At 40.3% G+C, this 21,408-nt stretch overlaps 1 long non-coding RNA gene across 1 annotated transcript; it reads right to left on the bottom strand.

Moving 5' to 3' along the window:
• Positions 1–471: 471 nt before the first annotated feature.
• LOC108449255 lies at positions 472–20,565 on the bottom strand. Its single transcript, XR_001865409.1, has 3 exons — positions 20,417–20,565; positions 14,006–14,102; positions 472–4,095 (listed from the first exon to the last, which is right to left on the bottom strand). It is a non-coding gene; the product is annotated as an uncharacterized LOC108449255 (long non-coding RNA).
• Positions 20,566–21,408: the final 843 nt, after the last annotated feature.

The following is a 21,408-nucleotide window of genomic DNA, read 5'->3' as shown; positions in this document are numbered from 1 at the left end:
ATGTGTATTTCATATAAAGAGTAGGAACAGTCCAACATATGCTCTAAATTATATCCATCCAATATATTGATTGTAAATTGATAAGCCAGAAAACAGAATTCAGCACTTTATAATGCAAAAAGTAAGGAGCTAGTACACCTTGTCTGGGTATGTCCTTGCCTGTCTAAGTACCTCTGGATGCAGTTAAGTTTTCATCAAATGATACTTTGAACCTATTGCCATCATCATCCATCTTTCTCACTTCTATTTCATTGTTATCTTCTATATCATAATGCACACTGGAATTGAAAATAAAAGTATAATTTTTTTTAAATTTGAAAATATAATTATGAGATTGAAGTTTTTGAGGGAAGCTAGGAGTGGATCTACCCAAGAGAACATAAACAGTGCAGTGGGGAGAAATAAAACCATTCATTGTTCTGTGCAGATTTTCTGGGCCCTTTTCTCATAAAGGTGGAAAAAACCCGCAGCTTATTTAACATTTTATGTTTAAATAATTTATTAGATACCACAGAAAAAAACATGTGGAGATGAATTTGACATAGTACAAGGGTGTTAAGGATAAGGGTGTCATTTATTCTTGGATCTGTTTTTCTACTACATAATCTTCAGATGCACTTAAGAGAGAGAAAAGTACACTTTGAGAAGAAAAGGGGCACAATAGAATATCTTACTTCTTTTTTACCTAAGCTCAAACCTCACCTTGACCTCGTCTTCCAGTCTTTTCATGGTGCCTTTCTGAGTGATTCCCTGTTCAAACTCATTCCTGTCTTTCCAATTAGAGATTTCCATCCTCCTGTGACAGGTCTGATCACAGAGAGCCTGAATGCACTGCTCTCCTCTCCTGAGGTGGGGGGAGTTGGGAGCCTGAGTTCTTGCTCCACAACAGGTATATTTTGCTTTTGTGAATTTCAAAAAAAATCTGCATCTTTCTCTGAGTCCAGTCAGAACTAAGTGTACTGGGTCTTTATGATGTCCAGAGTGTTACATTGATTATTGAGAACTTACAGGTGCCAGGGAGACCCTGTGTCAGAGAAGCAGGGCTGTAAAACTTTGTTAAGATTCCTCTTTAGTCCTTCAAATATGCATCTTCTCTCTCATTAAGGGCTGAGTTACACCATGCTTTGGAACAAGGTGCAGAGGTGCCGAAGCTGTTGAAGATCTGAGTAGTCAGCCAACAGACAGCATTTCCATCTGCAGAGCTGCTCAAGTTTCTGTACACCCATGGGGAAGGCCTGCCCCAATTTTCTCAGAGATAAAGAGCAGGATGTTCAGATTTGATACCCCAATCCCTACAGGACACAGCAGCTTGTTGAAATCACGTCTGTTAAACCCCTGGTTGTGCTCACTGGTGCTGCAGGATCCTGGTGGAGATGGTGTTTAGTGGGGCCATGGGCCTTGAGGCACAGGCTGTTGCTCTTTTCCAGCCAAGACATGACATGGCTGCTGTTAAAAAATAATGTCTAGAGGGTGGAAGAGAGAGTAAAGGTCAAAATAATGGCTTTTATGTCAGTTCCTCAGCTTAGAACTCTCACAAAAATAGATGTCCCCAACTGGAAGAAAAACCAGAGAACCCTCCTGCAGTATTGCATTCTATTTCTTCAGTGAATGGGCCTGTAAATATAGAAACATTGAAGCAAAGAAACATAGAATATCCTGAGCTGGGAGGGACCCATTAGGATAAATAAAGTCCAACTCCCGTCCCTGCACAGGACAGCCCCAAGAATCTCCACATGTGCCTGAGAATGTTGTCCAAACATTTCTTGAACCCTGGCAGGCTTGGTAATCCCACTTTAAGAGGCAACCTAAAACTTGGGAGTGGAAAAATTGATCTCAGAGGAAAGAAACGGATGAAGGGAGTGTGTGAATGTGGAATTAGGAGCTTGCTGTGGGATTTCACAAGTTTTCAGATTCAAGAGTTTACCAGGCACTGAAGCACTGGCATGGGCACAAGCAATTAGTAGCAGTGTTAGAAAATCACTGATTAGATGTTGCAGAGTGCTCAGCTGTGCAGGAGTCTGCAAAGAGAATAAGGCCATGAGGAGGGAAAAGCACTGACTCAGATAAGAGCAGTTTTGCAGAAGGGGCAGGAAACAGCACAGATGCTCCTTTGCCTCTTTCCACAGCTAACATTGCTGTGGATGGAGCAGGCTTCTAGATGGGAAAGCTTTCAGGGAAAGATCCCCTGTGAAAGCAAGCAAAAAAATGCTTTCAGCACAAAAAGAAGAGCCCAGCAGCAACTAACAAACTAACCCAGCTTGTCACTTCCTTTATTACAGCTTGGAAGCCAGTAGGTCCCCTTGTGGGACTGAGGCTAGTGCACTGACAAAAATACACAGTTTTCTTGCCAAATGGACACATTTGGAGAATCTGTTATTTCATCATGATGAGACATTTAATTTGCCTTGCCATCTAATAGAAAAAATGAAAAAGAAAGGGGCTCTAAAGCATAGCACTGATGTTCCAAGCTTCTGAGCTCCTCTCCCTCAGATAACACATTTCCTGCATTAACGAGATGGAGGCACTCATGTGTGGTGCAATAAAGACAAAACCAAGTGTTCTTTCACAATGTTCTGTCAAATCCTCCAGGAGAATCTGTGGCTGCAGCTTTTATGCCCTGATTCAGAATTATATTGGAGAAAGATATAAAAAAGCAGAATTCAATATGGACAGACTCATTTTGGAGGCTGAAGAAGTTTCTGAGCATTTTAACATTTCTAGGGCATAATTAGGCAGAGGGCAGCACAATTAAACAGAACGTGGGAAGACTAAGGCCTCCTAAAGTCTTTAAGGGTTTTGTTTGAGGGTTATTTTTTCTTTCACTGGGCTTGATGGAACGCAGATTTGACTTTAACTGCATGTGTTAAATTTGTCCACAGTTTTACTGATGAGATTGTTCATCCTATTTTTCATCCCAGCATGAAGATTTTGTTGGTAGTTAGATGAAAACATGTAATTAATCAGGACTTCTACAGTAGCATGCATGCACTGTATTAAAAATATAAATCAGGCCACATGGGCTTCTTGCTTCTTTTTAATGAAAACTTGTTGCATCTTTTCTTCCTCATTATCTCTCAGAAATGAAAACAAGGAGCCAAAATTCACAGTTCAGAGTGCCTCCCATGTGGGACTCAGGCAGATACTACCCTTGATGTGCTATGCAAACAAAGCTTTTGCAGTGAAGTTGTCACTGCCCTCATGCTTGGTTCAGCGTGTCTGACCTGTGAGTCTCCCAGATGCTTCTCAGCCTTCATTTTAACAACACCTTAGTACAGCTGTTCCTTGCATTTCTTTCTATTCTTCTTAATGATTTTTTTTCCTCTGGAAAGGAAGATGGTTCACAAAAAGGTGCCGCGGGTAAGACACTTAAGTCTGGAGTCTTACAGGGCAGATGTGCAAGTTGGAGTAAGTCAGCACTTAGGTCTTTTCTTACTGTTAAATGGAAGAAAAAGAAGTACTTTTAGGAAACTTAATCTGACTTGTTTTGCTTTAGAATGAGGAGGATATTGCTCTAAAAATGTCTCAATATAGAAGCAGCCCAGGGTGACAGCACTATTCATAAATGTGGGTGTCTACATCCGGTGAGATGAAACATGCAAAACTCCCGGAAAACATTTCCAGACTATGTTCTCCTCCTTGCCAGTTTCTACAGGATGGAAAAGTGTGCACTTGCTGCAAAAACAAAAATTGAAGCTTTTACCATCCTTGTTTTTCCACCTGTAACATACTACAAGGCTTCATTTTATGTGGCATCCTGCAGAAGAACCATACGTCAAAAACCAAACATAATTAATTAAATACAGAGGTAAATCATCATTGAGAGGAAGGAAACAATGAGGTGATTTAGAAAAGGAAACAGATACTTGTTCTCAGTGGATGTTTGATGAGCCAATGCAAGTCAATGAGGCAGAGACAGAGGAGGGGTGTTCCAAAAGATTGGAGCCTCAGAGGAGAGATTCCTGACATGAACAGTTGTGATCTGTGTTGAGGTACACAGGGAAGAGAAGTGGAGGAGGGAGTGGGCAGCAGAGAAGCTCTGTAAAGGGCCATGACCACAGGCACTGGAAAGGCATGTAAAAAAACTTCAGTACGTATCTGAAAAAAAAAAAAAGGATTTATTTGTTGCGGTGCAGTTACTCCTTTAAAAAGCTATAACTTTTTATTTTTGCAGTTATTTTTGCCTCCAGTCAGCTTGTGATGTTCACAGCCTGGTTCTCTTTCCATTAATGTTCCTCCAATAAACATGCTCTGATGTGCACTAAAGCATCTATCAGCAGCTCATATTACAGCAGAACCCCTATTTTTTTAACAATGAGATTAAGCTGTTTATGGAAGCTGCTGACTTTGGCTGGTCACTATTGGGATATTGGTTCTTTACCCTCTATGTTATCTCTGCTAAATCATCAGTTAGAAGGGCTCAGATGGGAATGCTCCAAGCTCCTTTATAGTCTTCCATCTAACCGGTGAGACAACACTGAAATACATGAACAAAAGTTTCAAAGTGTCCAAAGACAAAAAAGAGAGAAAAAAATACTAGATAAAAGATGTATTTTGCTCATTTCATTGGTACAATGAGGTTTGCAAGTAATTTTTTCTCATAGAGACTCATCTACTGGAGAAAGTGTGCAGCAGAGGTAGGAATCAGCCTTCATTAATCCAGTTACAACTAAGAAAGAAAGAATTTGTACCACAAGCAATTTATTCTGCTGAGATTTTATTTAAATTGCAAATGCAGGAAGGAAATAATTTCACTTTTGCCCTGTTCATCAGAAACTCCACCCTATCCCAAATCTATCAGCATCAGATCCAATCACAAAATATGCAAAACAATGTCATCAGAACAAACTTTAATTAGGAGATCATACCCAAAGGGCTTGGCACTTTTTTTCTAACTGAGTTTTTGTCCCCTTCAGATTAACATTTCAAAAGGTGTCACATGGAGTAAAGCCTTGGTCCTTTCCATCAGTTTTAGAGTCCTTTAAATTTGGGATATTACAGAAGGAAGAGATATGATACCTGTGTGAAATTGTGAAATTATGAAATTATGAACTGGCAGGCTGCTTTTTGAAAACAGGTAGATTTCTGTTTTATGAGAGTTTTTCTATGAAGAAGGAAGGAAGGAAGGAAGGAAGGAAGGAAGGAAGGAAGGAAGGAAGGAAGGAAGGAAGGAAGGAAGGAAGGAAGGAAGGAAGGAAGGAAGGAAGGAAGGAAGGAAGGAAGAGCAAATCTTATCACTAAAGTTAAAAAAAATACCCATGAAGTTTAGAAGTTTTTCTGCCAACTGGTGCTCCCTTTGTTCAGGTTACCACAACAGAAGTCTAAAATCCCCACACAGGTAGGGCAAGGCTCAGATGTTGCCAGGAAAATATTGGCAGCAGCTTCTTCATGCTCAAAAGCATTTTGACAAGGCAAACTTACTTAGTTACAATCAGTGTTTGAATAGAGATTGAAGAGAGCAGCTGCTAAGTGGTCTTCTCCTTTATTTCCCTTGATGGAAAGAGTCAAAAGATCAGTGGTTGTAGATGAGAAAAGATTAATGTGAAATATTATGAGCTGCAGGAAGTAATTGCCATATGTCCTGGTAGGTGATCACACATTCAGTACCCAACACCGGCAGAAATAGCATCCCCCACCCATTCCAGCTCCCACGCTTTCCTTTTCCGATGAACCAGGAGGGAAGGATGCTTACCATTGCTTAAGTGACCAAAGCTGCTGAAAGCAGATGGTCTTTTTATTTTCATCCTGTCCCTGCATACTGCAGGGCACCAAACCTCCTGCAACTGCCAGAAACATCTCTTGGAACCATCAGAGGACAGAAGGGCAGGAGGGATAAATAGGGAAGAGCCATGGAGAAGAGCAGTTCAGGGAAATGAAGGGCAGCCAGGTCCATCTCTGGGAAATTCTATGCCCTTGGAAAATCACAGCGAGAAGAATTGATTAATTTAACCTTGGAAAAGAATGCTACATCAGGATTTGTGGTCTGTCACTGAAGGAAAAGTGGCTTTTTTTTCTTTTTCCTGTAATTTCTAGAGAAAAAAATAAAGATCAAAAGAGCAGCATATCACTGGCAAAAAGCAAGACTGCTGAAGGAGAAACAGTATTATGATCAGCCTAAAAAATAAGAATCACTTTTATTTATTATTTGGAATTGTACAAGGGGCTTTGTTTTTGTGTGGCTTGCCTGTTTGTTTGAACTTGATTGATGCTCTGTGGAACAAAATTTTCAAATATTTCCCCATGTCAGAAGACTGCATTTTATCTCAAAATGAAAGTTTAGTTATTTATGCAGCAGGACATTAAAAAATGGGACCTTCAGGGAACCAAAACAAAAACATTAAATATCAGGAAGTTTGTCATAAAATCACAAAAGCTGATAGCACTGGCAAAATAGGAGAGTGTTTGCATATAGAGACAGTGTTCCATGTGCTGGTATACTGGGCCAAAATAGATTCCAGGCAACCTACAGCAGAGTGAAGAGGTGTTCAAAGCGGTGTCTGAACCATTAAGTTTGCAGATGATGCAGCACAGTGTGGCCTGGCCAGATCAGATCATTGTCTGGGCTGGACCTCTGCTCTCTGTGCAGAATTACCCTGCTGACAGCAGGGGCTGGCTCTGCCAGCCTGTGAGAACTCTGCTGCCCACCCTTCTGGTCCTGCACAGTGCCAAAATTCCCCTGGCCCAGGGCAGATTTCTCTGTGTCCGAGGCAGCCACCGCAGCCCCTCTTTGCAAGCAGAGATCTGTGCAATGCTCTTGGCCAGGCAGCTCCTTCGAAGGCAGGTCAGACAGGCAGCATTCCCAAAGGACACACTGCTTAGTGCCTGGAAAGAGGATTCTTGGAGACTTCATAGAATCATGTATTCACAGAATGGGTTGGGCTGGAAGAGACCTTAAAGACCATCTCATTCCAACACTTTCCATTTCCATTTCCACTGGGACACTTTCCATTATCCCAGGTTGCTCCAAGCCCCATCCAACCCGGCCTTGAACACGGCCAGTGATGGGGCATCCACAGCTTCTCTGGGCAACCTGTGCCAGGGCCTCACCACCCTCACAGTAAAGAATTTCCTCCTAATATCCAATCTAAATCTCGGGTATAGGCAGCTCTGTGACAGACATTCAACTTTAGATGAGAAAAATCCACCTTTTGAGGAAGAATGAATCCAGAGGGAGCAGTGGACACTACCAAGAGGGTTGTGAATATAAGAAGTCTTTTACTACATTAAGGATTCTATGTTTGTATGATCCCAGGAATCCCAACAGCAAGAGCCTCCAGTGAGGAGACCTCAGGCCGTGTGTGATCTTCTCAAAGAGCAGACACACACAAGCTTATGAGAAAGCTGCATCAACCTCTGTAACCTTCAAGGCCGATTAGCACAGCCTTTACTCAACTTGCACTGGACCTAGGAAAAGGAATAATTAATGTTTTCAGGAAAATTAATCTTGCTGGGAGCACTCAAGCACTAGCATTAATCTTTCTAACTATTATTGCTGCACTATTGTTTGCTTCCTTTTTTCTTGGCTTCAGTTATCCCTGACCTTGTTGACTATAAAAAAAAAATCAGGCGAAAATTTTATGTAGGGCAACAAGGAGGTCGAATTAGAAATTACAGGAGAAAATAATTCATTTTCTTAGCTCACAGGAATTAGTGATCTGATCTACTTAGCTATTCTTCAAGGTTCTTATGCATTAAAATAGTGAATAAGAATGTGCTATAAATAAGAAGACAACTAGTGAAATTTGAACATTTTTCCAAGGCTGCTTGAATGCCCTCTAAAGTCAATGCAGCAAAATAGAAGTGTGGGGCCTTGAGCTGGTTTTGATACTGGGAGGGATGAGTATAGGTAATGTAATGTCAATTTCCTTGGAAAAATATGGGATGTGAATTTGCTGCTCAGGTTACAGTTTGTGCAACTTATTATGGGAATAAGCTGTCATGTAAACATTAAATGCTTGCAAGACTTCAGTTCTGCTACAGAAATGAAGCAAAAGAAAGTGGGAAAAAACTTCCAGAGGGCAACAATTATTGATCTACATAAGGGAACACTTCAGGGGAGCAAAGTGAGCTTCACAGCTGTAGAATAGTTAAGATACATGGAGATTTGATTGTGTACAAATCTTCTCCCCCTGCCTTTGATATTCTGGTTCAGACACAATACTGACATCTCCATCAAATTGAAGGTTCTGGAAAATAGGAGATATTGAAACACTACATTTTCATCTGCTTTTGTTTCTGGGTTTTCTTCAAAATGTGATTTTCTGAAATTCAGATATTTCTCTTCAGCTTATTGAACTAAGTTCAAGCACTGCTTCATTGGTGTAGTAATCCCATCAACCATTACATGCTTTTTCTGAGCAGTAGTCAGGGTGCCATCAGCTTTCTCCTTTTGGCCATGCTTCTGGCTTGGATTGTGTCTCTCAAAAACACAATTATGTCATAACCAGTAAGAAGACCATTGGCTGAGACTGGAAAAACTAGTTTTGCTGTAGATCTGCAATCTAGCAGAAAACTCAGCGTGTAAGAGGAGAACAAGGGAACCAAGAATTAAAGTACAGCTCCAGAGGGAATTATGACACGTTATGTGGACAAATGTTAGTTCTGAAATAGATAAAAGATAACATGCATTGGGACTTTTTATGTTGGTGGGTTTCACTTTTGTTGTTTTTTGGTTTGGTTTGGTTTGGTTTTTTTAAACATTATTACAGTAATTGTTTTTTAGTGGTAATAAGAGAGATGAAAATGGTAGAGGAAGATTGTGTTTTCTATTCAATTAACTGAAGTAAAATCAAGAAACTTTCAGATACTTAAACCTTTCTTCAAGTCTGAAGAAAGGCAAGAAACGTGAAAGCTATCTTGAGAAAAAGTCAGACCACACACAGTCTATGTACCTGTTCTAAGTACTCAAATAAACTGAGGCAAGAAGAGAAAATTTGGCTTGGCTTTTACCAATGATACGGCCTTACAAATGTCTCAATCACCTCTGGGATTGCTGCTTATATACGGAATCTGTCCTCCTCAGGACAAAACAAGATAAAGTTCAATCAGCTGAGAGGCTGTAAATCCCTTATCTGACCTAGCTGGGTTCATTGCAGAAAGACAGTGTCCAACTACTTTCCTGATCTGGTTTTTAAGCCCTCACACTACTTCCAGTCGTCATAAGGTGATGTCCTACCCTGGCCTTGAGCTTTGCAATCATCTCCTCCTGTGTTCATGTCATACCTGGCCAGTGCTGCCTTTATCTGAAATTGCTGCCACCATAACTGACAGAGGAATAGAAATTACTCTAGTTTAATAAATAATACTTTTGCCATAGTTCAGATTTTTTTTAAATTGATGAAGTATCGTATCAGTAACAGCCTTGGTTGTAGAAGACATCCTCATGTCCTTGTTTCTACTTCTAAGAATAACAAATAAATGATCCAGCAGAGGACCAAGAACACTGTTCTTCATCTGGAACCAAGCAGATGGCTTTTGTAGACTGAAAATTCATACAGACTCGAGCTTAAAGGAATTGAGATTTCACTGTGGGTTCTTTCTAGACGACTGAAAAATTCAGGTGACAGAAGATTTGAGGATACATAAGGGGGTTAAAAAAGATCCAGAAAATTATCAGAGAAAAAGAATTTAGGAAGCCAGGGAGAAGTAAAACAAAGTGGTGGGAAGGCAACACTTTTCTCTCTCTGTCCAGAAAATGGACGGAATGAAATGAGGGACCTGGGAAGGACATGAGTGGATTTACTAATCAGGAGCAGAAATACTCAGAAATACTCAGATATTCTGACTTCATCTGTCATCTGATCACAATCAAACCATTTGTAAGGACTGTTTATCTGAGACTAATGTTGGTCCAGGAATCTGGGAATGTTCTGATGAAAGTTTTTTTGGCTTCCTGCCTAGACATTTCTCCAGGACTGTCACAGACCAACTTTTATGAGTAAACTTATTGATAGATTGATTCAGATCTTTTTGGTCCAAATACCTGAGATCATCTTATGGGATCAGACTTTGTTTTGTTGTGAATCAAAAAAAGAATACATTTGATATTATTAAAATCCTCATTGAAATAAAACTTCTCCACTAAATGCTGCAAAGATCCCTTTTGTGAAAAGTTATGAAGTAGAGTCTGGGATAGTTAACTTTTTGTCTCTCTTTGTAAAATTCTGACAAGTTTGGTACCCTCTCTTTGAACGTTACAAGTAGGTCCTAATGGTGCTTATTGTTCCCATTTTCAGATGCTGCATTTCTGGCTTTCACTGTGTACAGGGCTCTTCTGGGTCTGCAAACACCTGAAATCTGTCCAGTGCTTCAGGCAGGAATTAAGCTGTGGTTCAAGCATAAGTGGGTAGGAAGGGGATATGTGATGTGAGGATTGTTCTGCAGCCTCCAGGGCAATCAGCACAGAGCAGCTCTTATTTCTGTGGCTGGACTTGCCTGGCACCCAAAACAGGGCTACATCCAAAGTGGCCATTGGGAAAGGCTGTTGGGAATGGATAATATAAACATCATTTACTAAGTAAGTATACCAGGGCAGAGATCTGAGCCTTGGCACGTGGCTGTTACTGAAATAGTCCCTCTTGGTGTTTTCCCCAGTCAGTTAGCATTGTTCCAGTGCTGCCTGGACACAGGAACTAGCCCTGGCCAGGAATATTCCCAATAGGAATGCTGAATGTAATTTTTCTTATTTAGAGTCGGAGAGTGTTTAACAACAAGGTTGTGTCCAAAAGGTGCCAGATGGCTTTGGGGCCAGTGAACAGGCCCTGGTGCTGCTTAGCATTAGAAGTACAGCCAGTGCAGGACCCTCTTCTCCAGCCTCTATCTCTACCATCTCCTGTATGGATTTTCCTCAGGGCCCTTGCATATCACCAGTCCTGCTGTGATCCACACATCAACATGTTCTCCAGAGCCTCTGGGCTCAGAGAGACACCTTCCCAACCTTGTCCCTGTCCTCTGCCATCCAGAGTTCATTCTGATGGGATTACTTTCCATTCCCAGGTGAGCCAGAGGCTATGTCCACAAATTTTCATTCCCATATTCATTTTTCCCCCCTTCCTTCACAGCACCCTCTTTCTCTCTCTCTCTCTCTCACTTTGAGATCCACCATTTAGGGTGTCAACACTTTAAACTGTTGGGAAACAGTACCGCTGAGACAATTTTTACACTGGAAAGTGTCAATATGTTCTGTCAACTGTTTATATGATATAGAGGCTGTGACAAGAGCTGGCTACTGACAGGATTTCAGCACGTCTGTCTAACACCAACATCTTCCTCCTCACTTCCCACATCTCGCCAAAATCAGCAGGCTTCTGCTTATATTAGATGCCCTCAGATATTCCACCTGGTTTCCATCTGCCAGATCAGAAGGATATGGGTATCTATACCTTCCAACCCTATGCAAACAGCTCAGGCATCTCCTGGGAATCTCAAATAAGCTGGGAAACTATGTGCCTACAACCAGAAATGATCCCCAAATGTTCTGTTCACTACAACAAGAATTAAGACCTCTGTTGTACCTGTACACACCTATGGACACCTGAACTTTGTTTAAACTGTGCTGAATCACTCTGTAGGTTCTCTCCAGTGTATTATTTGTAATGTGCAGATGCCTTGGGTAACCTGGGGGCATCACAAGGGGCACAAAACATCTATGCTCTGGCAGCAAAATCCCATTTCTAGAGCGCCTATAAGCAATTGCATGTTGACAACTAAATTCAGACCTTTTATCTCAAAGAGAGTTACACCTTTGAGGGCAAAGCTAAAACTACAAATCAAGTCTTTCACAGGCCAGATTTTAAAGCATTGTGTCTTACATTTTCGTTGACTTTCACAGTGCCAAGAGCCCAGGTCAGTTCAAACTTGTGGTCTCCAAAATAAACCCTTGTTTATATTACTAGCAAAGGAAAGTTACAATGCTACCCTATGTAAATGAGTAGTTAAATTTTAACCTTCTTCTTAACTCTATTAAGTGTTGGGAGAAAGAAGGGGAAAGAAGAGAAGGAGAAAGGAGAAGGAGAAAGGAGAAAGGAGAAAGGAGAAGGAGAAGGAGAAGGAGAAGGAGAAGGAGGAGAAGGAGTTTTCTTCATCAGTGGGGCAGTGCAACACTTACAAAGATTGTCCAGCCTCCAGAGAGTTTGTGTGGTCTCCAAAATTGGATGTTTTGAAGACTTAAACAAAGCCAACATATGATCTGATCAAGTCTTAGCAATACTCCTCCCCTGAGTCAAAAGCTGGACTACAGGCTTCTAAGAGTCAATCCAACCAATATCTCTGTGATTGTATGATCTAAAAAGCTCTAAACTTTCACATACTATTTGAGTAGTAGTTGGAAGACTAGAGAACAGATTTTACCCTTGGATTTGCACTAAGCTTTCACTGATGTTAATGAGAATTATGAACATGTGATGTTGAGGTTTTGGCCCCAGAATGGAGATTCAAATGATATATTTGAGACATATGTCAAATTTTTTAGAAAGATTTTACAAGTGATACTTTTGCTGAGAAAGGTCAATGACAGGCATCTTATTATTAATGATAATTTCTAATAGAAGAGATCCTTTTCTCTGAACTGGAAACATTACATTCTGACTTGGAACCTGTGGCTAACCAATACCATATATCTTAATAGGGCTGCAGACCTTCCTGTGGGAAATGCTATCAAATCTTTAGAGCCAGTCTATTAAAGGAAATTGCAGACAGCTTGAAAACATCCATGATCCTTTATCCTGACATTGGCTTGTTAAAGCTGTGCCATGACTTTGTGTCACTGTTCTTTCTTATTTTGGTCTTTCACTTTATCTGACTTTGGCTTTCGTGTCATGTCTTATATATCACTTTGCCTCTTCTATCCCACCATCACCTCCTCCCTTTTCCTATTTCAGGTATGACAGGATCTATTTATTTTCTCCTGTGAGTGCTCTGCTCATGCAATTAATGAACAACAGCTGTGGGGGTTTTTTCATTCAAAATTTATTTTCTCTGCAAATGACACTTTCCATTTCACAGATTGGTCTTTAGGTAGGATCTTTGAGATAGGCATTGAGACCACTGTGGGTTTGGAGCCCATGGCACACCATAGAGTCCATGTCTCCCTTTCTTCTTAGTCTCAGCAGTCCAAATTCCTTGTCCCAGTGCTTTCATTATTTTTTTAGTAAAGGAGACAAGTAAGTCAAAATCTTTCCATTCTCTTTACAAAAGCTTGTCTGTTTTCACTGTCTGAGTACAAAGTTGACACATCATAGTTCAGTTCAACTGATAGTGAGGACATCACAGCTTTAAAGTCAGGCTATTTCAGCTGTTTACTTGAAAGACTAGGGACCAAGATGAATTTTCAAACTTTATTTTCTCCCACCTGAGGAAACAAATATCTTAGAATGATAGAAAAACAAGTTCCACCAAATTGTGAGGATGAAGAAAATAAGAGACTCTACAAACAAACAAAAAAAAGGGACAGATTTGTCCAAGCAATCTTTTTTATCATTATTTACAGCAAACGATTGCTGTTTTTATTGTCCTGACCTATTGTCAAATTTCATTTGAAAATATTGAAGATTTTTTCTCAAAAGAAGTAAAACGTCAGAGATGGAGTCTGAGGAGGAGGTATAGTGCTTTTCCTCTTGAACCATTTCTGTGAGAAGAAAGTCCCCAAAAATAGCTAAAAGCCAGTCTCAGTTTCACTCTTTCTTTAATCCCTTCCTACATCTCACCCCAGAGAAGCTTAGGAAACTCCCTCCCAGGAGCAGGGGCATCAGTCTGTTCCAGTGAGACAAGGAACTCCCCTTTCGTTATGGGACTTCCCACTTTCTGAAGGAGAACTCTAGTTACTGCATGGAAAAGAAATTCCTCTGTCAATCTGAAAATGGTATTTAAATTTATCTTTTGACTGTTCCCACTTTGCTTGAGTTAAAATGCTCCATCAAGAATAAAAAATCTTGTTTCGATCGATTTGTATTTTACCACAGATCATAAAGCAAAAATGAGAACTATGAGCCACCATAACATTTCCACTCACCCAAAGGCAAATTCCTTCCTCTGGTAGATCAAGGTTTCAATTCCAGAAATACGCTTTATTTTCCTCAGAATAAGAACAAATGGGAGTTAATGCAGACCTAAAGATTAAAATGAAAGAAAAATTATATAGGATTTGTAGCTATTTAATGAAAAAACATAGAATGGCCTTCTTATGCCAATAGCTTGGGTTGCGTCAAAAAAAGAGTCTGAAAAAATATGTCTGTGATCATGTTTAAACAGCAAAGTTGCAGGGAGATAAAAGAGGATTTTTATAGAAAGTGAAAAACAATGTTAAGAAATTCCAAAACCTAAGACATTTTCAAAACTCAGTCATTTAACTTGTGCTTTGTCTCCTCTCTTTGACTTGCATGTAGAAAAACATAATGGTCCCTAGGTTTGATGGGTAAAAGGAAGATTTGAGAACTGAAAGAGAATGTTACATATTTTTCAATGCAATTTATCAAAAAAGTAATATTTTTACCGAACAAAAATTAAAATACAAAGGTAAGAAATATGTTAAAAGCCTCTCAAGCTCTACTGTTCCTCAGTGGTAGATTAAAAAAACCGAGTTGGGAGATTTTAAAAAGTGCTATTTATTTTTATGAGTGTCTACACATACATTCCTACTTAACAGTAATTGCATGACCCAACCTGCATCAAATAAAGTGTGAGCAATTAAACCCCTTTTCCAAAATATACTTCAAGCCCTTAAGAGAGCTAAAGAGTGATTATAAACAAGTGAACAAAGGACAGTCACAATATTTATGCTCTGTTTTGGTTGATCCATCTCAAAGCATAAAAAGAGACATAAAGAATCTGTCCATTAAAAATGAAGCTTTTGTGATCTCATTATTTGGTAAGGAAGGAACTTTGAAGCTAAAATATGCTATTTATTAGGAAACATTTGCATTGTTCAAGAACACTTGGGTGGTGAAAAACCTTTGAGGAGTAGTTTAGGTGACCCTCAGGTCTTACAACAGTTGTAGTGAGTCAATGGGTATCCCTGACATCCACAGCATTGGCAGGCAATTACCCTGACTTGCAGAATTTCAGCAAATGCTGATTATATTTGTCTTCTTCCAACTATTGTTTATCACTATTCTGCAGGAAATAGCTTGAAAGTGTGAAAAATCATTTTGAAAATTATTTTAGCTGCATATTAGAGTCGCAGTTTCTAGACCAGTGTGCTGCTACCACCATGGAAACTACACTCAGTCAAGTTGGGATCTTCATCCAGGTGGCCAGGAGGGGACAAATCCCATAACAGACTGAACCTGGCTGGCTCTGTATCATGTGAGCAGCTGAAGCATCAGAAAACATTCAAAGGAAGACTGGAGAAGCTGGAGAAGAACTGAACCGTGAACAGGGAACCATAGATGTAAATCTGTAATTGTCAACTCCCTGATAAAAATATAAACAAATTTATATAATGTTGTTGCCATATTATGTGGAGAACACACATATCTCTAGATATTTTGAGAGCATTTTGCCACAACAGTTTTATGTGTCTCAAAAACCTTCACAAGAGTCAACATGTTCTTATAAAATCAGTAGGAGCACGCAAATAACTAAAAAGAGAAACAAAGGAAAACCTCGTAATTCTGAGTTATGGTAACATATTTGCTGCACCCCATCCTATTGCTTTTATTGGCTAAAGATGGATACTGAGTGCTGAAAACAGAAGGAAAGTGTCTGAGTCACAGGAAGGAAGAAAACAGATAGGTATAAAGAGTCTTTTGTAGAAGGTTGATGGCAAAGACACCTCTTCCTCAGAAAAAAGTTTTGTTGTAATATTTCAGACTACAGCCCAGTTTTAGTGTTACCTTGTCTTAATATCCCAAAAGTTGTGAGGGGTGATAAACAAAATCCCTCCTCCTGACCATAGCACAGGACTCAATCCTTCTTCTGGGCTCAAAGAACTGTGTGTGGGGAATCCTCCTGGCTCCCAGGAGTGCATATACTTGGGTGGATCAAGAATCCTGGCAGCTCCCTGCTAGCACCCTGTCCAGGCCTTGTAGTGTCAGCAGTTTCCCATCACCTCCCAACAGTGAGTAGTTTTTTCAACTGAGCTTGGGTTTCTATTATTCCCTAAAACTATATATGTTCCATCTCATTTAAAAGCCGATGAGGAGAGTGGGAAGTGCCTTGGTCAGTGCTCCTTTGTTGATAAGGCTGAATGTCCATGACAATTCCCTGTGTCCTTCTGTTCCATGTATCAGCAAAACCAACCTGACTGGCTCAGACTCAGTCCTGTGAGGTACGTCCTGACAGGCTCAGCAGCACCTGTCCTGCTGACAGGAGAGGGCAGGGCTCAGCCTGCTTTTTTCTTCATGCAGCTGAGGAGACAAAGGCAGGGGAAGGACTCAGCTCCTGTGCCTGGCCAAAGCAATGATCCAGCTGCCATATCTGGAGAACTCCAGCAGCAGAGGGTCCCACACAGCAGGCACCTGCAGCCCCCATCAGCCCTCAGATCCTCCATGGAAGAGACTGCCAGACTCCAGCACTGGAGTTCAGGGAGCGGAAGAGGTTGACAGGGTGCACTTGTGGGGATCAGCCTCTTCTCCCAGGCACCTGGTGATGGGACAAGGGTAAATGGCCTCAAGTTGCACCAGGGGGGGTTCAGGTGGGTATTAGGAATAATTTCTTCACTGAAGGAGTGGTTAGGCATCAAAACAGCATCCCCAGGGAAGCAGTGGAGTCATCATCCCTGGGAGTGTTAAATAAATGAGTAGATATTGAAACAAAGATTAAAACCACAATGTGGTTTAGTGAGCATGGTGGTTGAAGGTTGAAGGTTGGACTTGGTGATCTTGGAGGTCCTTTCCAACCTTAATGATTGTACAATTCTGTGACTCTCTTGCTACCCTTGGAGGACAGCAGCAGCCCAGGTCACTCCCTCACCAGGCTGAAGTACATTCCCCTGTCCCTCAGGCTCTCTCACCATACTCAAAAAGATGACTGAATTTAGATGGAACTGGTGCATTTGCTGTGCTTGAGCCTAGTGGAAAAGAAGCTCTGGAGGCACCAAGCACAGAGCCATCCTCCCCTCAGCAAGGACAAGATGGCTGCTGGTGTGGCCATTGCTCCTCACAAAATGTCCACCATGGTGACCTGCCTGCACTGCAAAACCGCTGCCAGTACAAACACTACAAAAGTTCAGCTGGCTTCTTATAATTTTGCCCTTCCCCATTCCAGGAGTTTATTCTCTCTGCTGTTACAAATGTGGTCTCCACCTGCTGAAGGAGAGGTAGGCCTGGCACTTTCCTTCAGGGCACCATTAATAATCCTCCCACAAGGACAATGTGAGGAGGAAAGGTCACAGGCTCCCAGCCTCACTGGCACCTTCCCTCACTGCAAAGGTAATCTAGGGAGCTATGGGAGATTAAAAGACTACAATTCTTAATGTTATTGATATGGACCAAAGGAGATGAGGGAATGTAAACAGCCAGGGAAAAAGCACAGAGGAGAAAACAGAGATGGAAAGTGCAAAAAGGAAAATAGGCCAAGAATAAATTTGCATCTTAAATTCTGCTGAACTTAGTCTATTAATAAGTAGACAAATCTGTCAAATCTGCTCATCTGAATGGAAAGTTTTATATCAGGCTGCACATTCCCAGCAGAAATTAACACAGGTTGTGCAAAGAGAGGCAGTGAAAGCCCTACACGGAAAGAGTTGGCAGCTATTGATTGCCTGTTCTGAGGGGAAGCATGGCTGACAGCAGGGCAGGCTGTCCTGGTTTGACACTGGAAAATACAAATCTCTTTAACAAAATCAGATGTGTGCAAACTAGGAGGCAGCATCTTGGAAAGACTCCTGCCTCTGCTTGACTTGACCAAGTGGGAACAGCCACTGGAGTAATTGCAATGGAAATTAAACTTGTGAAGCACAAGTTAATCTTGATATTTTGATTTTTTTAGGAAACTCCAGGGTGCATTTTTCCTGAAGTGCCACTTTCTGGAGTCATGCCATTAGATGTTGTTTCATTCAAGATACATGCTTCTAATCTTGGGTGAGAAATAAAGGATGAGCAACCTGGGTCCAGTAAAGACATTAAAAACAAGCAGCACCCATACATGACCAACTCTATTATAATGTTGTTTCTTAAATGTTATGACTGCTGGGACCTGAATTATGACTTTCAAATTGTCAAGGCTGTTATGATTGTGCCTTTTCTCATCCAGTCCTCTATTAAGGTTTTCTTTCCTGAATTGCTGTACTTAAACTAGAACATAGAGCCATCCCTCCAGAGAAACTTCTCCCAAATCTCCCCTCCTGAGTGAATCATCTGAGGTGACTCCACAACAGACTGGCAGTTCTGTTGTATTCCAGAATTTGGTCTTTCTCTCTTTCTTTCCCAATATTAGAAACCTTCCATCTTTTTATATAAAGACAGCTCCTGCAGTGACTCACCAGACACAGGTAGGTGATATCCTGACACCCAGAGTGTGTGTCAAGCTGAGGCATCTACTGGCATTTGAAATGTTGGGGTCTGTTGTGTCAGGTCCCACAGTCTGATGGGACAGAGGACACAGGTCCATCTGCAGGCCATTCTTTTATCTCTCCCACTAGCCCCATGCAGATTCAGACACATGATGGGAATTTTTTTGGAGCTGTATTGTGCACAGCCATGGGTAAGGATCGATGATCTTTGTGGGTCCCTTCCAAAACAGGACATTCTACAATTCTATGATTTTTGGGATATTCCAGCATACCTCAAATGGTATTAGGTGCTTATTTTGTAAGCAACTGTGTCAAATCCCTTCAACTCAGCTGAGTTCAAGATTTAGATACCTAACTTTAAGTAACTAAACTAGGTGAGTTTATAGACACTAAGAGTATAAACATGTATCAAAAGAAAAGCTCTTGTCAGTACTCTTTGTGGAGCCTAAAGAACAATTCAGCTGTATAATTAGGAGGTGTTCAGTTTGAACATTTGCCAACAGATGCTGGGCATCACAAAGTATTCCTCAGAGGGATGTTCTCCTTCCTCCCTTTATAGTCAATGAAGAAAAATTGGCAACTCTAGAATTCATCTAACCTATTTCACATGACTATTTTTGGATGTGATTGTTTGCAGCCTAGAAATGTCTTTTGTTACCCCTATCCATGTTAAGAGTCTATAAGAATACCTCAAAGGCATAGAAGTACAGAGGGGGTAACTGGGGTCAGGTGAAATGAGTTCCACAGTTTGAGTCATGTTTATCTGTTATCTCATTTTCAAGCCATCCTATGGATCAAGGTTATGTCGTAAAGACACAAAGCCACAAGTTTTCCAGGCAGTTAGAAGCCCACTCTTTTGCTTCAGGATAGGCTGTTCTAAACCAACTTCAAACCAGAAACTGAGCAAGTATTTTTTTCTGCAGTATTAATTTAAGATCGCTGCTGATTGGCAAGGAAGGAGGATGGATCACTCTGCTAAAAGACTCCTCAGGACTTGCTGTTTGAGGTGGTTTGCACCCAAGTCCTTTGTCAGTTGACTTCAGATTAAAACAAAGATTATCTAGTTGCACCAAAAAACCAAAGGAATATGTTAAAACTCCAAACTTAGATTTGACCCAAAAATACTGAACAAAGTTCTTCTCAAGGTTATATTCTTAGAACCTAAGAGGCTTGCTTGATCTTTCTGGCTTTTAATTTTGTAAAGGTAATATCAACACAAATAAGGATGTTACAATATACATTGTGTTGGTTTGGGGTTTTTTTCTTGAAAACACAAATCAAAATGTTAATGAGGTATTTTAAAGCCCTTGAAGACTTGGACTGCAGCCTTTTTAGATATAATATAGTTTTCATTCAGGCAGTAGTTTGTATTTATTCCATCCAAATCTTTAAGTCAAGGTCAAATATTTGCAGATTTATTCTGTGGAAGACAATAAGCAAATATCACCATGAGAGTACAGTTTCGTATCACAACAGAAATACTGAAAGAGATTATTATTCATTATTCTGATAAATAATGAAACATTTTGTAAGTGGAAAGAAAATCACAAATGATACAGTTCTATTTTTGCAAAACAAATAGCAATGGAAAAAAACCCCCACAATATTACTAGCTGGTGTCATAGCCATGAAATGCAACACTAATATATATTTGGAGTGTTGCAAAATGCATAATTGCAATATAAACAATTTCTAGAAAGGAGTCTTGTGTGGTGATACTTTAAAACAGAAAAGCATTTTGGCATCAATAAAAAGATCTAACTATATGACATATGTCAGAAGAAATATATGTGCTTCAATGAGCTGCTAATGCAAGTTCCAATCACCATAGTCTCAGGAGAAACAATCTCATTTAAAAGTTGGCAGTCAATTTCAAACTGCGCTCTTTCCTTTCTAGTCTCCCCTAATTTAATATATAGGAATAAAAAACATTTGGAAATAATTAGATGCCAAATAACGTTAATAATTTACCTTGTGACAAAGATCCAGTCTCTGAAATCAAGTATTTTACAGCTTCTAATGAAACCAGTAATGTGTCTTCATATTTAAGTTCTATAGCCTCCATAGAATTTGAGAAATGCACTTATCTATATGCTCTGAGATGGAATGTAGGCAGAATTTGGCTGCAGATGGACATCATAAAGGCATCCTTTTTGTGCTAAATGGGGGTTATATAATCTTTGCTTTTTAGCGAGTATTTGTGTACTTTATATTAACTGCCCAGGATCAGTTCACTCACAGTATTTATATCCAACAAAGACAAAACTATATGGTAATTTATATGCACTGTCCTGTGTTAACAATATTTCCTCTATTTTTTAATAATTATCCAAATAAGTTATAGCATTAAACACAAAATCAACGTATTTTACCAGATTTTAAAGAGGAAATTTAACCTGAAAATGGCCCCCCAGCCAGACATGCAATCAGCATGATGAGAAGGTAATCTGCAAATCCCTGTGCATGTTTATGAGTAAATTACATCCTTTTGCAGACGTCATTTTGATGAGATTACAATTTCTTTGCAGAAGGCTTGTTTTCTCCTCATTAAAATGGAACACCAGCCACCTGTCCTGGAGGATGCGCTAACACCTGGCCAGCCTCTGTGTTCCCAGACAAACCACTGTGTGTTCCCCATGGGGATGGGCCACATTCACTGTCAGGACCAGAACAGAACAGGAATGGAAGCCAGTTGTCCTCATTTCTCACCCTTTTTAAGGACCAAGCAGAAATCCTTGTGTAAGTATTGCTCAAACTCCATCAGTCAATAGTTACTATTACAGTCGAGATCACTACAAGAGCATCCTTCCAGGCAATACTTTTATTGACACTGATCACTGTTCATCCCCTTGAATGAAGGCTCAGAACAAATAACACAGAGCAGTAAGCACTAACGAGTGTAGAACAAAAAAAAAGTCCACAACTGAGATTTGTCAATACAAACTAGATAGGCAGCACTGGCC

Source organism: Corvus brachyrhynchos, unplaced genomic scaffold, assembly GCF_000691975.1.
Source record: "Corvus brachyrhynchos isolate BGI_N302 unplaced genomic scaffold, ASM69197v1 scaffold116, whole genome shotgun sequence".
NCBI classification, from domain to species: Eukaryota; Metazoa; Chordata; class Aves; order Passeriformes; family Corvidae; genus Corvus; species Corvus brachyrhynchos.
The sequence above is the reverse complement of the archived record's forward strand: the minus strand, read 5'-3'. Positions and strand labels throughout refer to the sequence as shown.